Here is a 24248-nt window from a genome sequence, read left to right as displayed (position 1 = left end):
CAGGATGCATACCTTCATATTCCGATTCATCCAGAACACTATCAGTTTCTGAGATTCTCTTTTCTAGACGAGCATTACCAATTTGTTGCTCTTCCATTTGGCCTAGCAACAGCTCCAAGAATCTTTTCAAAGGTTCTGGGTGCCCTACTCTCTGTAATCAGAGAACAGGGTATTGCGGTGTTTCCTTATTTGGACGATATCTTGGTACTAGCTCAGTCTTTACATACTGCAGAATCTCACACAAATAAACTAGTGTTGTTTCTTCGGAAACATGGTTGGAGGATCAATTTACCAAAAAGTTTCTTGATTCCTCAGACAAGGGTCACCTTTTTAGGCTTCCAGATAGATTCAGTGTCCATGACTCTGTCTCTAACAGACAAGAGACGTTTAAAATTGGTCGCAGCATGCCGGCACCTTCAGTCTGTCATTCCCTTCAGTGGCTATGTGCATGGAAGTTTTAGGTCTCATGACTGCAGCATCGGACGCGATTCCCTTTGCTCGTTTTCACATGAGACTTCTACAGCTTTGCATGCTGAATCAATGGTGCAGGGATTATACAAAGATATCACAATTAATATCCTTGAATCCCAATGTACGACAATCTCTGACATGGTGGATAGATAACCATTGTTTGGTTCAAGGGGCTTCTTTTGTTCGGCCAACCTGGACTGTGATCTCAACAGATGCGAGTCTTTCAGGTTGGGGAGCTGTTTGGGGATCTCTGACAGCACAAGGGGTTTAGAAATCTCAAGAGGCGAGATTACCAATAAATATTTTAGAACTCTGTGCAATTCTCAGGGCTCTTCAGTTTTGGCCTCTGCTAAAGAGAGAACCGTTCATTTGTTTTCAGACAGACAATATCACAACTGTGGCTTATGTCAGTCATCAGGGTGGGACTCACAGTCCCCAAGCTATGAAAGAAGTATCTCGGATACTTGCTTGGGCGGAATCCAGCTCCTGTCTAATCTCTGCGGTGCATATCCCAGGTGTAGACAATTGGGAGGCGGATTATCTCAGCCGCCAGACTTTACATCCAGGGGAGTGGTCTCTCCATCCAGATGTGTTTTCTCAGATTGTTCAGATGTGGGGTTTTCCAGAGATAGATCTCATGGCCTCTCATCTAAACAAGAAACTTCCCAGATACCTGTCCAGGTCAAGGGATGTTCAGGCGGAAGCAGTGGATGCACTGACACTTCCTTGGTGTTTTCATCCTGCTTACATCTTCCCGCCTCTAGTTCTCCTTCCAAGAGTGATCTCCAAAATCATCATGGAACAGTCTTTTGTGTTGCTGGTGGCTCCAGCATGGCCACACAGGTTTTGGTATGCGGATCTGTTTCGGATGTCCAGTTGCCCGCCTTGGCCACTTCCGTTACGGCCGGACCTACTATCTCAAGGTCCGTTTTTCCATCAGGATCTCAAATCATTAAATTTGACGGTATGGAAATTGAACGCTTAGTATTAATCAGTGAGTCAGAGAAACCTCTATGACTTAGAACTAAGTTACAAGCTCGTAAATCTGTCTCTAGAAAGATTTATTATAGAGTTTGGAAGACTTACATTTCATGGTGTTCTTCTCATAAATTCTCCTGGCATTCTTTTAGAATTCCTAGAATTTTACAGTTCCTTTAGGATGGTTTGGATAAGGGTTTGTCTGCAAGTTCCTTGAAAGGTCAAATCTCCGCTCTTTCTGTTTTTTTTCACAGAAAGATTGCTATACTTCCTGATATTCACAGTTTTTTTGTACAGGCTTTAGTTCGTATTAAGCCTTTCAAATCAATTTCTCCTCCTTGGAGTCTTAATTTGGTTCTAAAGGCTTTACAGGCTCCTCCATTTGAGCCTATGCTTTCTTTGGGCATTAAACTACTTTCTTGGAAAGTGTTGTTCCTTTTGGCTATCTCTTCTGCTAGAAGAGTTTCTGAGCTATCTGCTCTTCCTTGTGAGTCTCCTTTTCTGATTTTTCATCAGGATAAGGCAGTTTTGCGGACTTCTTTTCAATTTTTACCTAAGGTTGTGAATTCTAACAACATTAATAGAGAAATTGTTGTCCCTTCCTTGTGTCCTAATCCTAAGAATTCCTTGGAAAGATCCTTACATTCTTTGGATGTGGTAAGAGCTTTGAAATATTGTGTGGAAGCTACTAAAGATTTCAGGAAGACTTCCAGTCTATTTATTTTATTTTCTGGTCCTAGGAAAGGTCAGAAGGCTTCTGCTATTTCCTTGGCTTCTTGGTTGAAACTTTTGATTCATCAAGCTTATTTGGAGTCGGGTCAGGCCCCGCCTCAGAGAATTACAGCTCATTCTACTAGATCAGTCTCCACTTCGTGGGCTTTTAAGAATGAAGCTTCAGTTGATCAGATTTGCAAAGTGGCGACTTGGTCCTCTTTACATACATTTACTAAATTCTACCGTTTTGATGTATTTGCTTCTTCGGAAGCAGTTTTTGGTAGAAAAGTTCTTCAGGCAGCTGTTTTAGTTTGATTCTTCTGCTTTTGTTTAAAAAAAAATTTCAGAAATGAAATAAATTTATTTTTTTGGGTTGTGGATTAATTTTTTCAGCGGAATATGGCTGTTTTTATTTTTATTCCCTCTCTAGTGACTCTTGAGTGGAAGACTCCACATCTTGGGTATTGATATCCCATATGTCACTAACTCATGGACTCTTGCCAATTACATGAAAGAAAACATAATTTATGTAAGAACTTACCTGATAAATTAATTTCTTTCATATTGGCAAGAGTCCATGAGGCCCACCCTTTTTATGGTGGTTATGATGTTTTGTATAAAGCACAATTGTTTCCAAATTTCCTTTGTTGATGCTTTCTACTCCTTTCTTTATCACCCCACTGCTTGGCTATTCGTTAAACTGAATTGTGAGTGTGGTGAGGGGTGTATTTATAGGCATTTTGAGGTTTGGGAAACTTTGCCCCTCCTGGTAGGATTGTATATCCCATATGTCACTAGCTCATGGACTCTTGCCAATATGAAAGAAATTAATTTATCAGGTAAGTTCTTACATAAATTATGTTTCTCCAACATAGGTGTGTCCGGTCCACGGCGTCATCCTTGTGGGATATTCTCTTCCCCAACAGGAAATGGCAAAGAGCCCAGCAAAGCTGGTCACATGATCCCTCCTAGGCTCCGCCTACCCCAGTCATTCTCTTTGCTGTTGCACAGGCAACATCTCCACGGAGATGGTTAAGAGTTTTTTGGTGTTTAAATGTAGTTTTTATTCAATCAAGAGTTTATTTTAAAATAGTGCTGGTATGTACTATTTACTCTGAAACAGAAAAGAGATGAAGATTTCTGTTTGTAAGAGGAAAATGATTTTAGCAACCGTTACTAAAATCGATGGCTGTTTCCACACAGGACTGTTGAGATGAATTAACTTCAGTTGGGGGAAACAGTGGGCAGACTTTTGCTGCTTGAGGTATGACACATTTCTAACAAGACTTGGTAATGCTGGAAGCTGTCATTTTCCCTATGGGAACCGGTAAGCCATTTTCTTAGTTTAGTATAAGAATAAAGGGCTTCACAAGGGCTTTAAAGACTGGTAGACATTTTTCTGGGCTAAAACGATTACTTTATAAGTATATTTAGTGGATTATAACTATAAATAGTTCTTTTAATCTTGGGGATGTATTAAAAAAACGGCAGGCACTGTATTGGACACCTTTTTCACTGGGGGCCTTTTCTAGTCATAGGCAGAGCCTCATTTTCGCGCCACTAATGCGCAGTTGTTTTTGGAAAGCAAGGCATGCAGATGCATGTGTGAGGAGCTAAGAACCACTGAAAAAGCTTATTGAAGGCGTCATTTGGTATCGTATTCCCCTCTGGGCTTGGTTGGGTCTCAGCAAAGCAGATACCAGGGACTGTATAGGGGTTAAATGTAAAAACGGCTCCGGTTCCGTTATTTTAAGAGTTAAAGCTTTCAAATGTGGTGTGCAATACTTTTAAGGCTTTAAGACACTGTGGTGAAATTTTGGTGAATTTTGAACAATTCCTTCATACTTTTTCACATATTCAGTAATAAAGTGTGTTCAGTTTAAAATTTAAAGTGACAGTAACGGTTTTATTTTAAAACGTTTTTTGTGCTTTGTTATCAAGTTTATGCCTGTTAACATGTCTGAACCATCAGATAGACGATGTTCTGTATGTTTGAAAGCCAAGGTTCCTCCCCATTTAAATATGTGATGAATGTGACATAGTGTCCAAACAAAGTAGGGACAATGATGCCACTGATAATGATGTTGCCCAAGATGATTCCTCAAGCGAGGGGAGTAAGCATGGTACTGCATCATCCCCTTCTGTGTCTACACCAGTCTTGCCCACACAAGAGGCCCCTAGTACATCTAGTGCGCCAATCCTTCTTACTATGCAACAATTAACGGCTGTAATGGATAATTCTATTAAAAACATTTTGTCCAAAATGCCCACTTATCAGAGAAAGCGCGATTGCTCTGTTTTAGATACTGAAGAGCATGAGGACGCTGATGATAATGGTTCTGACATACCCTCACACCAATCTGAAGGGGCCAGGAGGGAGGTTTTGTCTGAGGGAGAAATTTCAGATTCAGGAAAAATTTCTCAACAAGCTGAACCTGATGTTATTACTTTTAAATTTAAATTAGAACATCTCCGCGCTCTGCTTAAGGAGGTGTTATCTACTCTGGATGATTGTGACAATTTGGTCATTCCAGAGAAATTATGTAAGATGGACAAGTTCCTAGAGGTCCCGGTGCCCCCCGATGCTTTTCCTATACCCAAGCGGGTGGCGGACATTGTAAATAAGGAATGGGAAAGGCCCGGCATACCTTTTTGTTCCTCCCCCTATATTTAAGAAATTATTTCCTATGGTCGACCCCAGAAAGGACTTATGGCAGACAGTCCCCAAGGTCGAGGGGGCGGTTTCTACTCTAAACAAACGCATCCCTATAGAAGATAGTTGTGCTTTCAAAGATCCTATGGATAAAAAATTAGAGGGTTTGCTTAAAAAGATGTTTGTTCAGCAAGGTTACCTTCTACAACCAATTTCATGCATTGTTCCTGTCACTACAGCAGCGTGTTTCTGGTTCGAAGAACTAGAAAAGTCGCTCAATAAAGAATCTTCGTATGAGGAGGTTATGGACAGAGTTCAAGCACTTAAATTGGCTAACTCTTTTATCTTAGACGCCACTTTGCAATTAGCTAGATTAGCGGCGAAAAATTCAGGTTTTGCTATTGTGGCGCGCAGAGCGCTTTGGCTAAAGTCTTGGTCAGCGGATGTGTCCTCCAAGAACAAATTGCTTAACATCCCTTTCAAGGGTAAAACGCTGTTTGGCCCTGACTTGAAAGAGATTATTTCAGACATCACTGGGGGAAAGGGCCACGCCCTTCCTCAGGATAGGTCTTTTAAGGCTAAAAGTAAGCCAAATTTTCGTCCCTTTCGCAGAAACGGACCAGCCTCAAATTCTACACCCTCTAAGCAAGAGGGTAATAGTTCTCAAACCAAACCAGCCTGGAGACCGATGCAAGGCTGGAACAAGGGTAAGCAGGCCAAGAAACCTGCCACTGCTACTAAAACAGCATGAAGTGTTGGCCCCCGATCCGGGACCGGATCTGGTGGGGGGCAGACTCTCTCTCTTTGCTCAGGCTTGGGCAAGAGATGTTCAGGATCCTTGGGCGCTAGAAATAGTTTCTCAAGGTTATCTCCTGGAATTCAAGGAACTACCCCCAAGGGGGAGGTTCCACAGGTCTCAATTGTCTTCAAACCAAATAAAAAGACAGGCATTCTTACATTGTGTAGAAGACCTGTTAAGAATGGGAGTGATTCATCCTGTTCCATTAGGAGAACAAGGGATGGGGTTTTACTCCAATCTGTTCATAGTTCCCAAAAAAGAAGGAACATTCAGACCAATTTTAGATCTCAAGATTCTAAACAAATTTCTCAGGGTTCCATCGTTCAAAATGGAAACCATTCGAACAATTCTTCCTACCATCCAGGAAGGTCAATTCATGACCACGGTGGATTTAAAGGATGCGTATCTACATATTCCTATCCACAAGGAACATCATCAGTTCCTAAGGTTCGCCTTTCTGGACAAGCATTACCAGTTTGTGGCACTTCCATTCGGATTAGCCACTGCTTCAAGGATTTTCACAAAGGTACTAGGGTCCCTTCTAGCGGTGCTAAGACCAAGGGGCATTGCAGTAGTACCTTACTTGGACGACATACTGATTCAAGCGTCGTCTCTGTCAAAAGCAAAGGCTCATACGGACATTGTCCTAGCCTTTCTCAGATCTCACGGGTGGAAAGTGAACATAGAAAAAAGTTCTCTGTCCCCGTCAACAAGAGTTCCCTTCTTGGGAACAATAATAGACTCCTTAGAAATGAAGATTTTTCTGACAGAGGCCAGAAAATCAAAACTTCTAAGCTCTTGTCAAGTACTTCATTCTGTTCTTCTTCCTTCCATAGCGCAGTGCATGGAAGTAATAGGTTTGATGGTTGCGGCAATGGACATAGTTCCTTTTGCACGAATTCATCTGAGACCATTACAACTGTGCATGCTCAGACAGTGGAATGGGGATTATACAGACTTGTCTCCGACGATCCAAGTAGATCAAAGAACCAGAGATTCACTCCGTTGGTGGCTGAACCTGGACAACCTGTCACAGGGAATGAGCTTCCGCAGACCAGAGTGGGTCATTGTCACGACCGACGCCAGTCTGGTGGGCTGGGGCGCGGTCTGGGAACCCCTGAAAGCTCAGGGTCTATGGTCTCGGGAAGAATCTCTTCTCCCGATAAACATTCTGGAACTGCGAGCGATATTCAATGCTCTCAAAGCTTGGCCTCAACTAGCAAAGGCCAAATTCATAAGGTTTCAATCAGACAACATGACGACTATTGCATATATCAACCATCAGGGGGGAACAAGGAGTTCCCTGGCGATGGAGGAAGTGACCAAAATAATTCAATGGGCGGAGAATCACTCCTGCCACTTGTCTGCAATCCACATCCCAGGAGTGGAAAATTGGGAAGCGGATTTTCTGAGTCGTCAGACTTTCCATCCGGGGGAGTGGGAACTCCATCCGGAAATCTTTGCCCAAATAACTCAATTATGGGGCATTCCAGACATGGACCTGATGGCGTCTCGTCAGAACTTCAAGGTTCCCTGCTACGGGTCCAGATCCAGGGATCCCAAGGCGACTCTAGTAGATGCACTGATAGCGCCTTGGACCTTCAACCTAGCTTATGTATTCCCACCGTTTCCTCTCATTCCCAGGCTGGTAGCCAGGATCAATCAGGAGAGGGCTTCGGTGATCTTGATAGCTCCTGCGTGGCCACGCAGAACTTGGTATGCAGACCTGGTGAATATGTCATCGGCTCCACCATGGAAGCTACCTTTGAGACAGGACCTTCTTGTTCAAGGTCCATTCGAACATCCAAATCTGGCTTCACTCCAACTGACTGCTTGGAGATTGAACGCTTGATTTTATCAAAGCGTGGGTTTTCAGATTCTGTCATTGATACTCTTGTCCAGGCTAGAAAGCCTGTAACTAGGAAAATTTACCATAAAATATGGAAAAAATATCTGTTGGTGTGAATCTAAAGGATTCCCATGGAACAAGATAAAAATTCCTAAGATTCTATCCTTTCTACAAGAGGGTTTGGAGAAAGGATTATCTGCAAGTTCTTTGAAGGGACAGATTTCTGCTTTATCTGTTTTACTACACAAAAAACTGGCGGCTGTGCCAGATGTTCAAGCTTTTGTTCAGGCTCTGGTTAGAATCAAGCCTGTTTACAAACCTTTGACTCCTCCTTGGAGTCTCAATTTAGTTCTTTCAGTTCTTCAAGGGGTTCCGTTTGAACCCTTACATTCTGTAGATATTAAGTTACTATCTTGGAAAGTTTTGTTTTTGGTTGCAATTTCTTCTGCTAGAAGAGTTTCAGAATTATCTGCTCTGCAGTGTTCTCCTCCTTATCTGGTGTTCCATGCAGATAAGGTGGTTTTGCGTACTAAACCTGGTTTTCTTCCGAAAGTTGTTTCTAACAAAAACATTAACCAGGAGATAGTTGTGCCTTCTTTGTGTCCGAATCCAGTTTCAAAGAAGGAACGTTTGTTACACAATTTGGATGTAGTTCGTGCTCTAAAATTCTATTTAGAGGCTACAAAGGATTTCAGACAAACATCTTCTTTGTTTGTTGTTTATTCTGGTAAAAGGAGAGGTCAAAAAGCAACTTCTACCTCTCTCTCTTTTTGGCTTAAAAGCATCATCCGATTGGCTTATGAGACTGCCGGACGGCAGCCTCCTGAAAGAATCACAGCTCACTCCACTAGGGCTGTGGCTTCCACATGGGCCTTCAAGAACGAGGCTTCTGTTGATCAGATATGTAAGGCAGCGACTTGGTCTTCACTGCACACTTTTGCCAAATTTTACAAATTTGATACTTTTGCTTCTTCTGAGGCTATTTTTGGGAGAAAGGTTTTGCAAGCCGTGGTGCCTTCCATCTAGGTGACCTGATTTGCTCCCTCCCATCATCCGTGTCCTAAAGCTTTGGTATTGGTTCCCACAAGTAAGGATGACGCCGTGGACCGGACACACCTATGTTGGAGAAAACAGAATTTATGCTTACCTGATAAATTACTTTCTCCAACGGTGTGTCCGGTCCACGGCCCGCCCTGGTTTTTTTTAATCAGGTCTGATGAATTATTTTCTCTAACTACAGTCACCACGGTATTATATGATTTCTCCTATGCATATTCCTCCTTTACGTCGGTCGAATGACTGGGGTAGGCGGAGCCTAGGAGGGATCATGTGACCAGCTTTGCTGGGCTCTTTGCCATTTCCTGTTGGGGAAGAGAATATCCCACAAGTAAGGATGACGCCGTGGACCGAACACACCGTTGGAGAAAGTAATTTATCAGGTAAGCATAAATTCTGTTTTTTCTGGGGTAATAAAGAAAACAGAAAAAATTGGGCACTTTACTTTCTAGTGATGGGACACACACATAAAGGACATTTGGGCTCTTTATTGCAAGGATCAAATATTCTCCTATTGATAAGGAGATATTGTGTAGACAGCTGGGATACAGGCACTGGGGCTGAGGAGTATTTAGGCTCTAGGTTTTTTGGTGTTTGCACGGCTCCCGGCAGGTTTTTACTATCAAAATGCCGACCGAGAGATTTTTATTAAAACTCCCACAATGGTCTGAGCTATGAGAGGTGGCAATCTGTTGCACGCCACTTTCCCTCACTTTCTAGTGACCAGAGGGACAGAGTTCAGTCTAAGCTTTAATTACGCATGTTTGTCAAGAGGCATGCATTTCTAGATCGGACCGTTTTTCCATAGCTACTGCCTGAGTCCGGATATTTTACTAGAGGGAAAGGCTTCTACAAAGGAAGTACCGGTGTCAGTAGGGCAGGTAGGCACCTCAGCAAAGTAAGCTGAGATGATCTGATCTGAAGTGTCATTTAGGCCTCTCTGCATATAATAAAGTTACGGTTTAACATTTAAAGTGACAGTAACGTTTTTCTGTTTCTAACTTTTATTAAAAAAATTGAAATTTATATCTGATAGTTTGATCCATTGTGAATTAGAATGGACCAAGAGGCATTGCAAAGTGTTAATTAAGTTTTGATGCCAATGTGGATCCACAATCCCATTCTGTTCCTCATGTATTGAGAGGACTTTAAATTATAGGGATACACTTTTTTCTGAGCCAACATTTTCTAAGGCGGATGTTGTCCAGGAGTCTAATGACAATGTTCAATATATGCCGCAGCTTTCTCCTCAAGCGTCCCAAATTTTACCGCCCACACACCTGCGCTTCCCCTGTAACTCCTCCTGCAGTTACATTGCAAGACATTGCTTCCGTCATGTCTTCTGCAGTTTCTGATGCATTGTCTGCTTTCCCCATGTTGCAGGGAAAACGCGAGAGAAAAAAATAAACATTCAGTTAGCGAGGTTACTGATGCAGTTGTTGCTATTTCGAATTCCCCCTCCCAGAAGCCGGAGGAGTAGGATACTTCGGTAGCATCTGAGGGTGAAATCTCAGATTCTGACAGTGTAATGCCTCCTGCTGATAATGAAGTTGTAGCTTTCAGGTTTAAGCTAGAACACCTCCGTTTGTTTCTCAAGGAGGGTTTAGCTACATTGGATGACGGCGACACTATGGTGGTAGTTAATCCTAAGAAATCCAGTAAACTAAACAAATATTTTGATGTAGCGTCCTCGGTAGAGGGGTTTCCAGTACCAGACAGAGCTTCTGAGATCTTTGCTAAGGAATGGGAGAAACCGGGTATCCCTTTTTCTCCATCTCCTATATTTAAAAGGTGTTTCCCATAGCAGACTCTATCAAGGAGGCTTTGCAAATGGTTCCCAAGATGGAAGGAGCTGTTTCCACTCTGGCCAAGAGAACTACTATTCCCATAGAGAATAGTTGTGCCTTTAAAGATCCCATGGACAAAAAATTAGAGGGGTTACTCAAGAAGATGTATGTACACCAAAGTTTACAATGGCAACCTGCTGTGTGCATTGCTACTGTCACTAGTGCGGCGGCATATTGGTTTGATGCGTTGTCTGATGCTATTAGGACAGACAATCCCCTTGATGAGGATAGGATAAAATCCCTTAAAGGATTATTTTCTGTTATAATTTTTAAGCCAAACAACTAACATATTAAAGTTAATAAACATTAATTAAAACCTACTGACCTATATTTTCTCCAAAACGAAGTTTCATAACATTATAAAAGTTATATCTTTTATTCCCAGATGATGTCACATTATCCTGCCCCCTATTTTCAGCACTGTGTGTTCAAAATACTTAAACCAATGAAATTGTGTTTAAAGCACCATTTTGAAACCTAGGTATTGTAAACGGATTGGTACAGAGCAAAGGATACCCACAGAGTGGGTTTGGAAAACAATTACATTTGCAGACAAGATTTCTGATATACAGTAGAGATATGTTAATGAAATGCTATTGATAAAAAGCGTCTTTGGGGTAGTTAGTAACAGGCATAGAAAATATTTACTTAGTGGCCCTTTAAGTTGGCTAATGCTTTTATTACTGATGCTTCCCTACAGGTTATCAAACTGGGAGCAAAGATTTCAGGATTTGCTGTACTAGCCCACAGCCTTATGGTTAAAACCTTGGTCTGTGGATGTGTCATCTAAGTCTAAACTTTTAGCGATTCCTTACAAGGGAAAGACATTGTTTGGACCAGGTTTATCGGAAATAATTTCTGATATTATGGGAGGAAGGAGACGTCAGAGTAATTTTCGTTCCTTTCCAAATTTCAAGGGAAATTCTTCCTCTTCCAAGCAACAACAGTCTAAACCTTCCTGGAGACCCAATCAGTCTTGGATCAAGGGAAAACAATCCAAACAGCATGAAGGGCCTGCCCCCGATCTGGGACCGAATTTTGTAGGGGGCCGGCTTTCCATCTTTGCTCAGGCTTGGGTTCAAGATGTTCAGGATCTCTGGACAGTAGACCTAGTATACCAGGGATACAAACTAGAGTTCAAATATTTTCCTCCGAGGCAGGTTTCTGCTTTCTAGATTATCTGTAGACCAGACAAAGAGAGGCGTTCTTACACTGTGTACGGGACCTCTCCGACCTGGGTGTGATAGTTCCTGTTCCCATGCAGGAACGGGTTCTGAGGGTTTTATTCCAATCTGTTCGTGGTTCCCAAAAAGGAGGGTACCTTAAGACCAATTTTAGATCTAAAGAGTCTAAACAAATTCCTCAGAGTACCATCCTTCAAGATGGAAACTATTTGTTCCATTCTTCCTTTGCTCTAAGAGGGTCAATTTATGATAACGGTGGATTTAAAGGACTCGTACCTGCATGTTCCCATTCACAGGGATCATCACAAGTTTCTAAGGTTTGTGTTAGGTGTTGTTTTCAGGAGGGGGGTGAGGGGGTGTCAGTTCAGAACTGGGCATCGGGCACACCGTACCAGCTGGAAAATAGTACTTATCTGTTCAGGATATCCAGGAGAATAGATTTCAGACCACGCAGCTATGATCCCAAAAACTATTCTGTTTATTGCAAGTTGTAAGGCACTTTTATAGCCAAGAGTTACAGCATATAGTGTTAACAAGTGACGTATTCATAATTACATCATCTTACATAGTATTTCTATAAGAACAAAGAAACATTTAAAATATAATTGAAAGAAAAGGAGTGTTAGGGAGTCAATTCTACAGAAATACCTAACTTCAGATAAACAGTAATTGGGCCTCCTCGCTCAGCACAAATCACAGCCGTTTGACATCTTGTAGAGATAACAATGCATCCAAGCACATCGTCGGGGTCATTCTCAGGGCTATTCTAGCTATGCAAGTCTCCCTAACATCAGCATATTTCTCACTACATAATAACCACTATAATAAAAGATTCATTAGACAAGATGGATGCTTAAGACAAAATGGTGGCGAAGAGCAAGATAGTGCTAGTCATGCTAACAATTCCTAACATGCCACCCTTTTATTCTAACAGAATAACGAAAATAGACAGGCACAGAAAATTAGTAAAGCCTTTAACAACAGTATAAGCTTAATACTCCTGTAATAGGACTCTATGTGAGAATACTATAGAGCAAAATATTCACATGTGTGATAATTTTATAGGCTAATAGGGCACAATGTGTCACTGCACATAGGTGTGGCCTCTCCAATACTCTCCGTCTACCTTCCAGCGTCCCCAAAACTACTGGTCTATCTGCACAAAGACCCATCTACCCCCAAACAACGCTGCATCTTTTATTTCTCCACCTGCATTGCTAGCACCCCCAATATTTCCAACAGTTCCTTGCTCTGTACATTCTCCACAGTGAAGCATGACATGTGAATAGCACAAATGTCTCTATGTGGCCTCTGATCACTTTAAGAACATTCTTTGTCCTCTTAGAGCGCTCCACCTTCCTCAGACACTTTGTTTTAATACAGTTCATTTGCAGTAGGGGTGCTTATCCAGTGTTCTTCCGCAGGGAGGTGCTGGAAATCTGATGGTTTGTTCATGGGGTAGACAAGGCAGCCAGTGGATCCCCATAGCAAGCAGACACTCGAGTCAGTAGGAGTCTACGAAGGAAACAGAAACAGCACAAGATGAGTACACCTCCCAATACAATCACAATTATGTCCAAATAAAATTTCTTTCATCTTTTTTTTTGTAAGCATTACAATTCCTTTAGCTTAACTCATCCTATGTCATTTAAAACCAAGAAAAACATTGTTGATATATAATACAAACTAAATACATTGATTGACTTTACAGAGAATAATTCACAGCTTATCTATACAATTTAAACGATACTTGATGAAGTCTAGCAATTTTCACTTGCTTAGTATTCATGAAGAGGCTGCATGGCTATACTAAAACTTATGCTAAGGCCTGCCCTGTAGCAAAAATGAAAAAAAGGTGAATAAAAATATTTTCTTAAAAAACAAAATGAATCTCTTTACACTGTCACTTTAAACTACTAAAAATAAAAGAACCTAGTGTTGCTTTATTCTGCACAGCTACTATCTATGTTTATAATTCTCCAACTATGATCCTAATAGTCAACAATCTCATCTGATATAAACACTACTAGTTTACTAATTATTTTATGCAACCTAAATTCTCTCACACTCCTGTATGAGGAAAGAATGCAATCATAACATCATTTAAAACTACAAAATCTCTTAAAGGTAAACACATCTTTATGGTAAGATAAATCCTTTCTTTGACAAACATCTGAAATGACCAAATTCAAATTGCAGATACCATACCAATTAATAAAAAGGAAAAATAAATTTGCTTTCATAAACTATAATTATGCTGCTCCCTAAATAAATATTTCTCTGTATGATTAATATACTTCTAGCTGAGACATGTCCTCATTATGTTCCATAGGGTGAAGGGTCTAAACTATTCTGATATATTGCAGCATTTTCTTTAAACTATACAGGTGCAAACATATTCTGTATACTCGGTGTATACTCAATAGGTTACAATACTGCAAGGTTTAGAGTGACGCTTATCTAAAGGTTTACTTTGTTTAAGTACATAAACTACAATGTGCACAAATACCAGTAAGGCATACTTTTCTGCAGACAAAACTATATGACTTCTTATAACTAATATAATCAACAGAAAATAACTCCAATACAATAGCATACGAAACAAGAAATATAAGTACACGAGTTAAAACAATACTCCCCTAATTTAATTGGTTGACCCTGTAACAGCATAACAGGTCCTCAATATCAACCGGCAAGGCAGAGTCCAGAGAAGGATAGTCTTTGTGTTCTGACGACACACATCAGAGGAAACAGTCATGGATTACCCAGAGTCCAGTTCTGGGGTTTCCAGCATGCAAAGAATGGATCCAAAGATAGTTCAGCACCTTTTACTGCAGTATGGTGGTTAAAACAAGCTTGACAAAAGGTCTTTTATCTTCATTTTTTCTCTTCAAAAGATTGAAGATTGAATGTAAGTAAATCTTTTAAAGAGTGCACTTATGGAATTTTATCTGTACAGATTTGACCTAAATATGGAAACTCAAAAATAATTCAGTTGGTGTCTTTAATCTCTGGATATAGCTGCATGATCTCATCATGCAAATATTGTGTTAAGAACAAAATAGAAAAATAAAAACATTTTAGGTTCACTTTCTTACTTAAAATACCTAACTCACACAAAGATACTCATCAATACTTCCCCCTTGTTCACGTGAAACATCCCATGTGGCACGCAAACACAATATAACAAACTAAAAGACAAATCGTGCACTCCACTCATGCATGCAGAATACAATTCGCAATAGCAAGCCACATCAAATACACCTCACTATGCAATATGCCATTCATACAGCACGCGTCCCCACGCAGTCATAAAAGAGAAAAACATAACAATCTCTTAGAAAACATTTAAAACCAATTGTCCATTCCACACAACAAAACATTAACAGCCGACACAAACTTTAAACAATCACAATTAACCTGAAATTCAACACATATACTGACATCCACTGAAACAGCACTCTCAAAACATTACAAATAATTAAAATCCTAAAAGAGCCATCTATACCCTGGTTTGCAAATTCTACTATGCACAATACTATAAGATCATACTAATGATGCAATCACTGCAGATGCTCAATAAACTCCAGTTGCATATTTACAAATAAAGTCCCTAACCATAAATTTACAAAGGAATACACAAACACCTAAGTATCCTATTTTGGTAAAGATTAGATAATGATACAGCCACTGTTCTATATAGCTCCAGCTCGCATGCACCATGCAAATCCACTGTTAAAAGGACATTCTAGTATAAACCAAACTTTCATTACTCAGATAGGACTTCCAAATTCAATAAACTTTCCAATTTACCCCCATCATCAAACCTGCTCTTTTCTCTCTTGGCATTCCCAGTTCACACTAATCATAGGTAAACTCACATGCTAATCTCTAAGCCTTTGAGGGCTACCTCCCATCACAGGCCTTCCAAATCTCTTTTCAACACAAGGAGACAAAGTACACGTGGGCCACACAGACAACACTGTGCTCAGGCACAGGGGGCCATCCAAGATCCAGCACAAAACAATGCTAAATTTAAGACAATAAACAGTCACAGTCATGTGACCAGGGGGCTGGAAGAAGGCCCCTAGACACAAGGCAACTACAGAGGCAAAAAGTATATTAATATAACTGTGTTGGTTATGCAAAACTGGGGAATTTGTAATAAAGGGATTATCTATCTTTTAAACAATAACAATTATATGGTAGACTGTCCCTTTAAATAAATCAGGTATGGGGGAGACTACTCTGATGAAGCTGTGGACCCCTCACCCTGAGAGCAAGGTTCAGTATGTTACCTAGGTTGTTCCAGGACTAATCCACATGAAGAAGAGACTGACCCAACATGATGGGTCATGACCATCATAGTAACATTCTGTTTTTTGAGGTTCAGTATTAATGTGTTCGTTTTTTTTCTGGTTATTTCCAGGTTATACTGTTTACAAGTTATATCCCTTAAACATATTCCACTTTTGGGAGGTAACATTTGCTTTCTGACAACCCATTATCTAAAATTGAATATCAGCCTGTTAAGGCCCTCTGACTAGAAGATAAGATAATGGATACCTTTGACCCAAACCACTCCTATATATTTAACCTCCCTAGATGGCCCCCCAGAAATGCATTTCCCACACCCCTCATTAAAACTCATGGTTAGAACACTTGGTATTGGTTTATAAACAAGTTATATATAATCTCAGGATCTACCCCCATCCTTACCCCTCCCCACCCTCCCTTTATTACCCTCCTCCCCTCCCTCCCTCCCTACCCTTAAACTCAAAGTCATGTTAAGTTTTTGCTCAGGTATTTGTGTTGTATAAATTATTTTTACATTTATGTTATTATTTCCAATGTTTATTTGTATTACATTTTTTGTTTAATCTTTGGTCACTTTCCTTTAGGTCACTCCATACTGCTATTGAGGTGGTTCATATATCTGTCATTGCTCATATATTGAATGTCGACACATTGTATGTTATGCTAAACTTATTCTTTAATCATTATAAATGCTTGATACACCACTTGACTACAGAAGCTGAGATTGGCCTGGTCTGTGGAGCCCCCCCCCCCCCCCCAGATCGGAGAGACCACGATCCAACCCTTAGAGATTCACAGGTACCTTGCTAAGGAAGTTTTTTTAAAAATACACCATGTGTATAAAGATAATCTCACATTTTAGAATATAAGGCACTAAACGCCAAGATAGTGATGTTACAGGAAACGCACTTTACATCAGCATTTACCCCTAAATACCGGGATAAGGCATACCCCACACAATATCACGCCATAGGACTGAAAAAGAAGTGTGGAGTTTCAGTGTTAATCCACTAATCTTTGAATTTTCATGAGGACTCTGTAATAAGAGACAGAGAAGGTAGATATATAATAATACAGGGATCGATACAAAACACCCCAGTACTGTTGGTTAATGTATATGCTCCTAATGAGCTACAAGCTAATTTTATCTCTAAATTAGCAAACATTTAACAATGGGGAAAAGATATAAAACCATAGTGGGAGGTGACTTCAATTTCACCATGAACGATAAAATTGACAGATCCTCGCAAGCACATACATCTGCTAATCCACTTACAAAACCAAGCAAAATCTTACTTGACTTCTCTCTGGACCATAATCTGACAGATAGCTGGCACGCTCTGAATCAGGGTGTTCACGACTACACATATTATTCTCTTATGCATTCATCACAATCTAGAATAGATTACATCTTTGTGAGTCAAATCCTGGTACCTTTGATTATTAAGGCATCAATCACCAACTGCTCCTGGTCGGACCACTCTATAGTGGAAATCACTCTGGCAGGACTGATTAATCCACAAAGGATGAAATCCTGGACTCTAAATGCATCATTACTCAGGGAAGGTCCAGTACTGGACAATATAAAACAGCAAATTACAGAATTTATTGAAATCAATAATAACTCCACACATAACCCTGCCCTTGAATGGGGAGCACTGAAAGCTTATACATGAGGCCTATTCATGGCCGAATCTAGCAAACAAAATAAGCTCAGAGAGGCTAGATTGCTAAACCTAAAATCAGAGACGAACAGGTTGTGAACACAACTCGGGCATAACCCATCACGCACCCTAGTTAACCAGCTCAAAGCTAAAAACGCAGAATTAGGCTCGCTCTTAAATACAGAAGCTGCTAGATCAATAAAGATAGTTGACACCCAATATTATATTTATGGCAATAAGCCGGACCGAATGCTGGCTAACAAACTGAAAGAAATTGTAAAAACCACGACAGTCCCACAAGTACAAACTCCAGACAACAAGATCACCAATGACCCTCAAGACATCGCAAATTTATTTGCAGACTATTATAATAAACTATACAACATACCAATGACAAATAAAGGTAGAGATAGGGCCCTAGATTTAATATCCTTCCTTGGAGAAAGTAAATTGCCAACCTTAACAGCAGAAGAACTAGATTCCTTAAATAATCCCATAACTCAAGAGGAAATAAAATTAAGTATAAAAAATCTTAAGGGACCCAAAGCTCCAGGACCTGCTGGCTACCCTGGCCTTTTTTATAAAATATTACATCCTATATTGGTACCGCAATTAGTCAAAGTATTTAATGCTATGATGCAGGGCAAGGAAATTCCCAAGGAAATGTTGATGGCTAGAATCACAGTGATTCCAAAACCAGGGAAAAACAAACAGCACTGTCAAAATTACAGTCCAATTTCCTTAATCAATCAGGACATTAAACTATTTACTAAAATTTTAGCAAACCGTCTAAACCCACTCCTTATCAAACTAATTCATCCAGACCAAGTGGGATTTATTTCACAAAGAGAGGCCCCAGACAACACAAGAAAAATTATATATCTAATTAATATAGCCACTGTGGGACGAGTGCCTTCTCTGTTTCTGTCTTTGGACGCAGAGAAGGCATTCAATAGAATTTAATTGGGACTTTATGTTTGCGGTACTGGAAAGAGTGGGCATCACAGGGCAGTTTTATGACGCTATCAAATCGTTATACTCCTTCCCAACAGCTTATGTTAAATTATCAGGTTATCAATCTAAAACTATCCACGTTAATAATGGAACCAGACAAGGTTGTCCACTATCCCCACTCTTATTTGCTTTGAGCATTGAACCGCTGGCCATTAAAATTAGAGAAAATAGGGACATCTCCGGAATTAAGGTAGGTCAAACAGAACACAAGATCTCCCTGTTTGCTGACGACGTGATTCTAACACTAACCAATACTAATAATACAACATTTTGGATCCCTATCCGGCTATAAAATAAATGGGGAGAAAAGCGAAGCTCTTGGAGTTGGAATCCCAAACCATATCAAAAAATTAATGGAACTAAATTTTTCATTTAGATGGCCTAAGAAGTCCATTAAATACCTAGGGACCAATCTCTCTCATAATATACATTTCCTATATCAAATAAAATACATTCCCTATATCAAATGTATTAGAGCCCTTAAAGCAAAATGTATGAAACTCAAAATATCCTTATATGGAAGAATTATCTCTATCAAGATGTCCCTTTTGCCCAAGTTGCTATACTTATTTCGTTCCTTGCCCATAACCATTCCCCTATCAGACCTTTATAAACTCCAAAAAGATATCTTAAGGTTTGTGTGGCAGGGGAAAAGAGCAAGAATTAATAAAAAACTCATGTGTTCCTCCAAAAAGGAGGGATGGGTGGGTCTTCCAAACCTAATCCCATATTACTACTCGGCCCGCATTGCCCAAACCTTACACTGGTTCAAAACTAACAATAATCCGCAATGGGTAAATATTGAATCCAATGTTATGAACATTACACCGTTATCTAACTTACTGTGGACCCCTGACACTTCTACCACTCATAAAAAAAAGCAAATTTATTGCAATCCAGCATACTTTACACATTTGGAAAACACTGAACTCTAAATTCCCCATACTTAACAAGAGGTCGATGATCACACCTTGATAACCCAAACTACCACTCTTGATACCACCGTACAACAGAAATGACATAATAAAGGGCTTTACAGAATAGCAGACATATATAAAGAGGGCAGGATGATTTCTTACGAACAGTATCAGGCCCTGGATAGCGAAGACAGAAATATTTGGTATCACTACCTTCAATTAAAATCCAGAGCACAACAGGTCATGGGGAGTGAAAGGGCCCCTATAAATACCACATTAGAAAGGCTATGCCTAGCTGATTATCACATTAGAGGAGGAATATCTATCTTATACACCTTATTCAACAGTCCCCCTCTAGATAGTAAACCTCCCATTATGTTAAAATGGGAAATTGATACAGGGAAAACTTGGTCAGTCAAGACATGGAGGGAGACTCTCACCAGTGGGTTATCTTTCTCACAAAATGCGACCCTTAGGGAAAATTTCATTAAGGTAGCCTTTAGATGGTACTTATTTCCAACTAGATCGGGAGGAGGGGGAGATCCACTTACCAAACTCTGCTATAGAGGGTGTGGAGAACTTGGGACATATCCACACGTGGTGGGATTGTAGATATGTTAAAGAGATATGGGATCAAATTTCAGCCCTTATAAGTGAGATTTTCCAAAAAATAATAAAGTTAACTATGGAGCAGGCTTTGCTCCACTTCCCGATACCAGGACTCTCTAAATATAATAATAAACTAGTTAGGTGGATCTGCACAATAGTTAGACTGGGTATAGCCCAATTTTGGAAGGGAATCCCCCCGAGCTTTGAAATGATAAAACAAAAGATGGTATACCATTATGATAAAGCAAGTGCCACAGCAGAATATCTAGATGATAAAAAGACATTTCTTCTACAATGGGAGCCTTTTATACATTATTATGGAGCCTCAAGGAGGAGGGGGGGCAGGAACAGACTAGGCCAAGCAAAATATTACATGTAGTGACAGTATTGAACTCCTCAAAAGTACTGAGAAAACCATGAATCTCAATGACATATTGTATTTTATTGGAGTGTTCTTTCTACTTACTAAGCGACCTGTGAATGTTGGAATGTTCGACCATTGATTAATGTATTTGTAAAAAATCTTTGAATAGAATCTTTTCAACATAAATAAATCAGGTATGGCACAAATAATTTGTGAAAAGCTGCTAGAATCCAGTCTATACTTTTACATAACCAAAAGTTTAATAACACAATTATTTGATTTAACTTTGTTTATAATTTGATATTCAGCATTCTGCAGCTCTCTAGCCAAATGTAACAAATGTATATAACAAAAAAAATAAGCTTTCTACTTATGAATAATAATAAAATTTCCCCTTTAAATTGTTCCCAATGATCCATTGGCCTTACTTATAATAAAAATGTATACTGACGTTCATTAACTAGCCTAAGCAAGCATAACCAGCATAAAAACACACAGTGGGGTGCAGGCTAGTTAAAGGGACTTTTTTACTCAAATTTAGTTAAAGGGACATTTTACTCAAATTTAAAAATGATCTTTAATTGAAACTGCTGACACAGTTAAATATACTAGTGTTAGGCTTACAGGAAACCTCATTGTCTTCTCTGTAAATATTTCCTTAAAATCCCGGATTTTATATCAGTTTGCCTGTATCCCTTTAAATATTTTCTCTCTTTTTTTTTTTTGCTAGTATCACAGATTACAACACCAAGAATGCAGGCAATTTATCTTTTCAGCTTGCATTACAGAGAGAATTAAGTTACACTGCATAAATATCTGCTATTTAAACGGCAAATTTAAAAGGAATCATACAAAGAAAGGTCTCAAAAAATATATTTTGTAAACTACTGTTACAGTGTTATTGCTACTCATGAACTCCTTTCACATGAGTGAACTGGTCCTTTAAAAATAAAATAACAATTTTCCATTGCTCTGTCTAAGCCCTAAGCTTCGGTTTTACAGACAAATATAACACAATAAAATATACTTATTACCTGAAATTCAACCCAGTGCAATAACTGTGTCTTGAGAGCACAAAACTAGCCACTTAATCTACACAAACAAACTCACAAATGCAATTCCTCCCCTATATTTTAAACTATTCAGCTTGTATAACAAGCCATTGAAAATACCTTAATATCAAAACTATGTTACAGTGTACTGTCCCTTTAAGGACTAACCATGTATCATGTAACACCCATGTATATTAAAACTTCTACCAAATTAATTTACTTGCAACAGAAATGGACCCAAATACTTTTAGATAAATTTAATGATATACAGCCTATGAATATATTTTATCTTTTCCACTAACGCCGTGCACAGATCTTGCAAATACAATGTTAATCTTTTTCATTTACATCAATCAAACTTCAAATACCTCATTACAACGTCTGATTTCTTAGCTAATAAACTAGCTTAAATAATTATCATACAGAAAGCAATACACACACACAAGCTCATCTCCTCTCGCATACCAGAAATCCACTCCCCTTTTCCTTCCTTTCCTTCTCAAGAAACATATATTTCATAACATACCAAAGACACATAAAAATACAATCAGATTAATTTCTACCAAATTTAAAATGTATTTGAACGTATCCTAATTTGTAAAGAATGGCCATTTCTCCACAAATTGAGAAAAACACATTTCAAATAATACATTCTCCTTTGGTTTAGAGTAAATCTGTTACACATAAATCTCCTTTTCATTACTGCACACACACATACAACAGAGCTTCTGAAACAGTTTTTTTTATATTTCTCTTCGCTGACTCTACACAGCTGCTCACTGACAGTTTTTTTTATGATCCCCCTCCCTTTCTTGAGTGGATATTTCTCTGCTTGAAATGTTTCTGTCTGTAACAGAAACTGTTAACCCTTTTGTAGATATTAAATATGTAATCTTCTCTGTGCATTATTATCTATAACACAGACCCCATTTCCACAACACAATAATAGCAGCAATGATAAAATGCATAGCCACTTAATATTTTCTAAGCACAGCACAATTTTATAGCACTAAAAGCAAGCACGCAAACAAATAGTATCTAATTTCCAGTGATAGGTAACAAAAATCTACTATAGGAATGGATATGGACAACTTCAACACCTATGGGACTTAAACCCATTTATCACAATCTTGCACGCTTACCAGACAGGACTACAATACCTGTTATAAACTAGCACAGGACTATTATCCTGTCTAGAGGATTTATCACACGTGCCGACAGGATTAAGAACCTTCGCACAAACCCTGCTTCTTTCTTTACTGCAGGAATCCCTTTTAACCCTTTATCATATATTACCAACACCTATTACAAAAAATAAAACCAACTAAATTTAGGTTCAGATTCACAGAGGGAAAGCAGAGTAAATAAACACTGATCCACTTACCGACTACGAATCCCACCAGCTGACACCAGAAACTGTTAGGTGTTGTTTTCAGGAGGGGGGTGTCAGTTCAGAACTGGGCATCGGGCACACCGTACCAGCTGGAAATTAGTACTTATCTGTTCAGGATATCCAGGAGAATAGATTTCAGACCAAGCAGCTATGATCCCAAAAACTATTCTGTTTATTGCAAGTTGTAAGGCACTTTTATAGCCAAGAGTTACAGCATATAGTGTTAACACGTGACGTATTCATAATTACATCATCTTACATAGTATTTCTATAAGAACAAAGAATCTCATTTAAAATATAATTGGAAGAAAAGGAGTGTTAGGGAGTCCATTCTACAGAAATACCTAACTTCAGATAAACAGTAACTGGGCCTCCTAGCTCAGCACAAATCACAGCCGTTTGACATCTTGTAGAGATAACAATGCATCCAAGCACATCGTCAGGGTCATTCTCAGGGCTATTCTATCTATGCAAGTCTCCCTAACATCAGCATATTTCTCACTACATAATAACCACTATAATAAAAGATTCATTAGACAAGATGGATTCCTAAGACAAAATGGCGGCGAAGAACAAGATGGTGCTAGTCATGCTAACAATTCCTAACAGTTTGCATTTCTAGAAAACCACTTCCAATTCATGGCTCTTCATTTCGGCCTTGCCACAGCTCCCAGAATTTTCTCAAAGGTTCTGGGATCTCTGTTGGCGGTGCTCCGATTATAGGGCATTGCAGTGGCGCCCTAGCTGGACGACATCCTGGTCCAGGCGCCATCCTTTCAACAAGCAAGGTCCCACACGGAAATGTTGTTATCCTTCCTGCGATCTCATGGATGAAAGGTAAATTTGGAAAAGAGCTCCTTAATTCCAAATACAAGGGTAACTTTCTTGGGAACCATAATAAATTCCCTATCAATGAAGATTTTTCTGACAGAAGTCAGGAAATCAAAGATTTTTGATTTTTGCCTAGCGCTTCAGTCCGCTTCTCGGCCATCAGTGGCTCAGTGCATGGAGGTAATAGGGCTGATGGTGGCGGCAATGGATATCCCGTTTGCTCGTTTCCACCTCCAGTCCTCTGCAGTTAAACATGCTCAGTCAATGGAACAGAGATTATGTGGATTTGTCTCCACAAATACAGCTGGAGCAGGAGACAAGGGATTCTCTTCTTTGGTGGTTGTGTCTGGATCATCTCTCCCAGGGAACCTGATTTTGCAGAGCCTCTTGGCTGATTGTGACATTAGACGCCAGCCTTCTAGGATGGGGAGCAGTCTGGGGCTCTCTAAAGGCGCAGGGAACTTGGACTCAGTCAGAGTCTGTTCTGCCCATAAACATTCTGGAGCTGAGAGCAATCTTCAATGCTCTTCTGGCCT

The 24248-nt window shown here is 39.6% G+C and overlaps 1 protein-coding gene across 1 annotated transcript in view; it reads right to left on the bottom strand.

Annotated features, from left to right (window-relative positions):
• Positions 1-12008: 12008 nt before the first annotated feature.
• LOC128639076 (chemerin-like receptor 1) overlaps positions 12009-24248 on the bottom strand; it is a 204110-nt gene continuing 191870 nt past the window's right edge. Inside the window, exon 2 of the transcript XR_008399139.1 lies at positions 12009-13066. The gene's annotated coding sequence lies outside the window, so the exon portion shown is untranslated. The remainder of the gene's footprint in view (positions 13067-24248) is intronic.

Source organism: Bombina bombina, chromosome 8 (genome assembly GCF_027579735.1).
Source record: "Bombina bombina isolate aBomBom1 chromosome 8, aBomBom1.pri, whole genome shotgun sequence".
In the NCBI taxonomy this organism is placed as follows: domain Eukaryota; kingdom Metazoa; phylum Chordata; class Amphibia; order Anura; family Bombinatoridae; genus Bombina; species Bombina bombina.
Note: the sequence above shows the minus strand (reverse complement) of the source record. Positions and strands in the feature narration are given on the sequence as shown.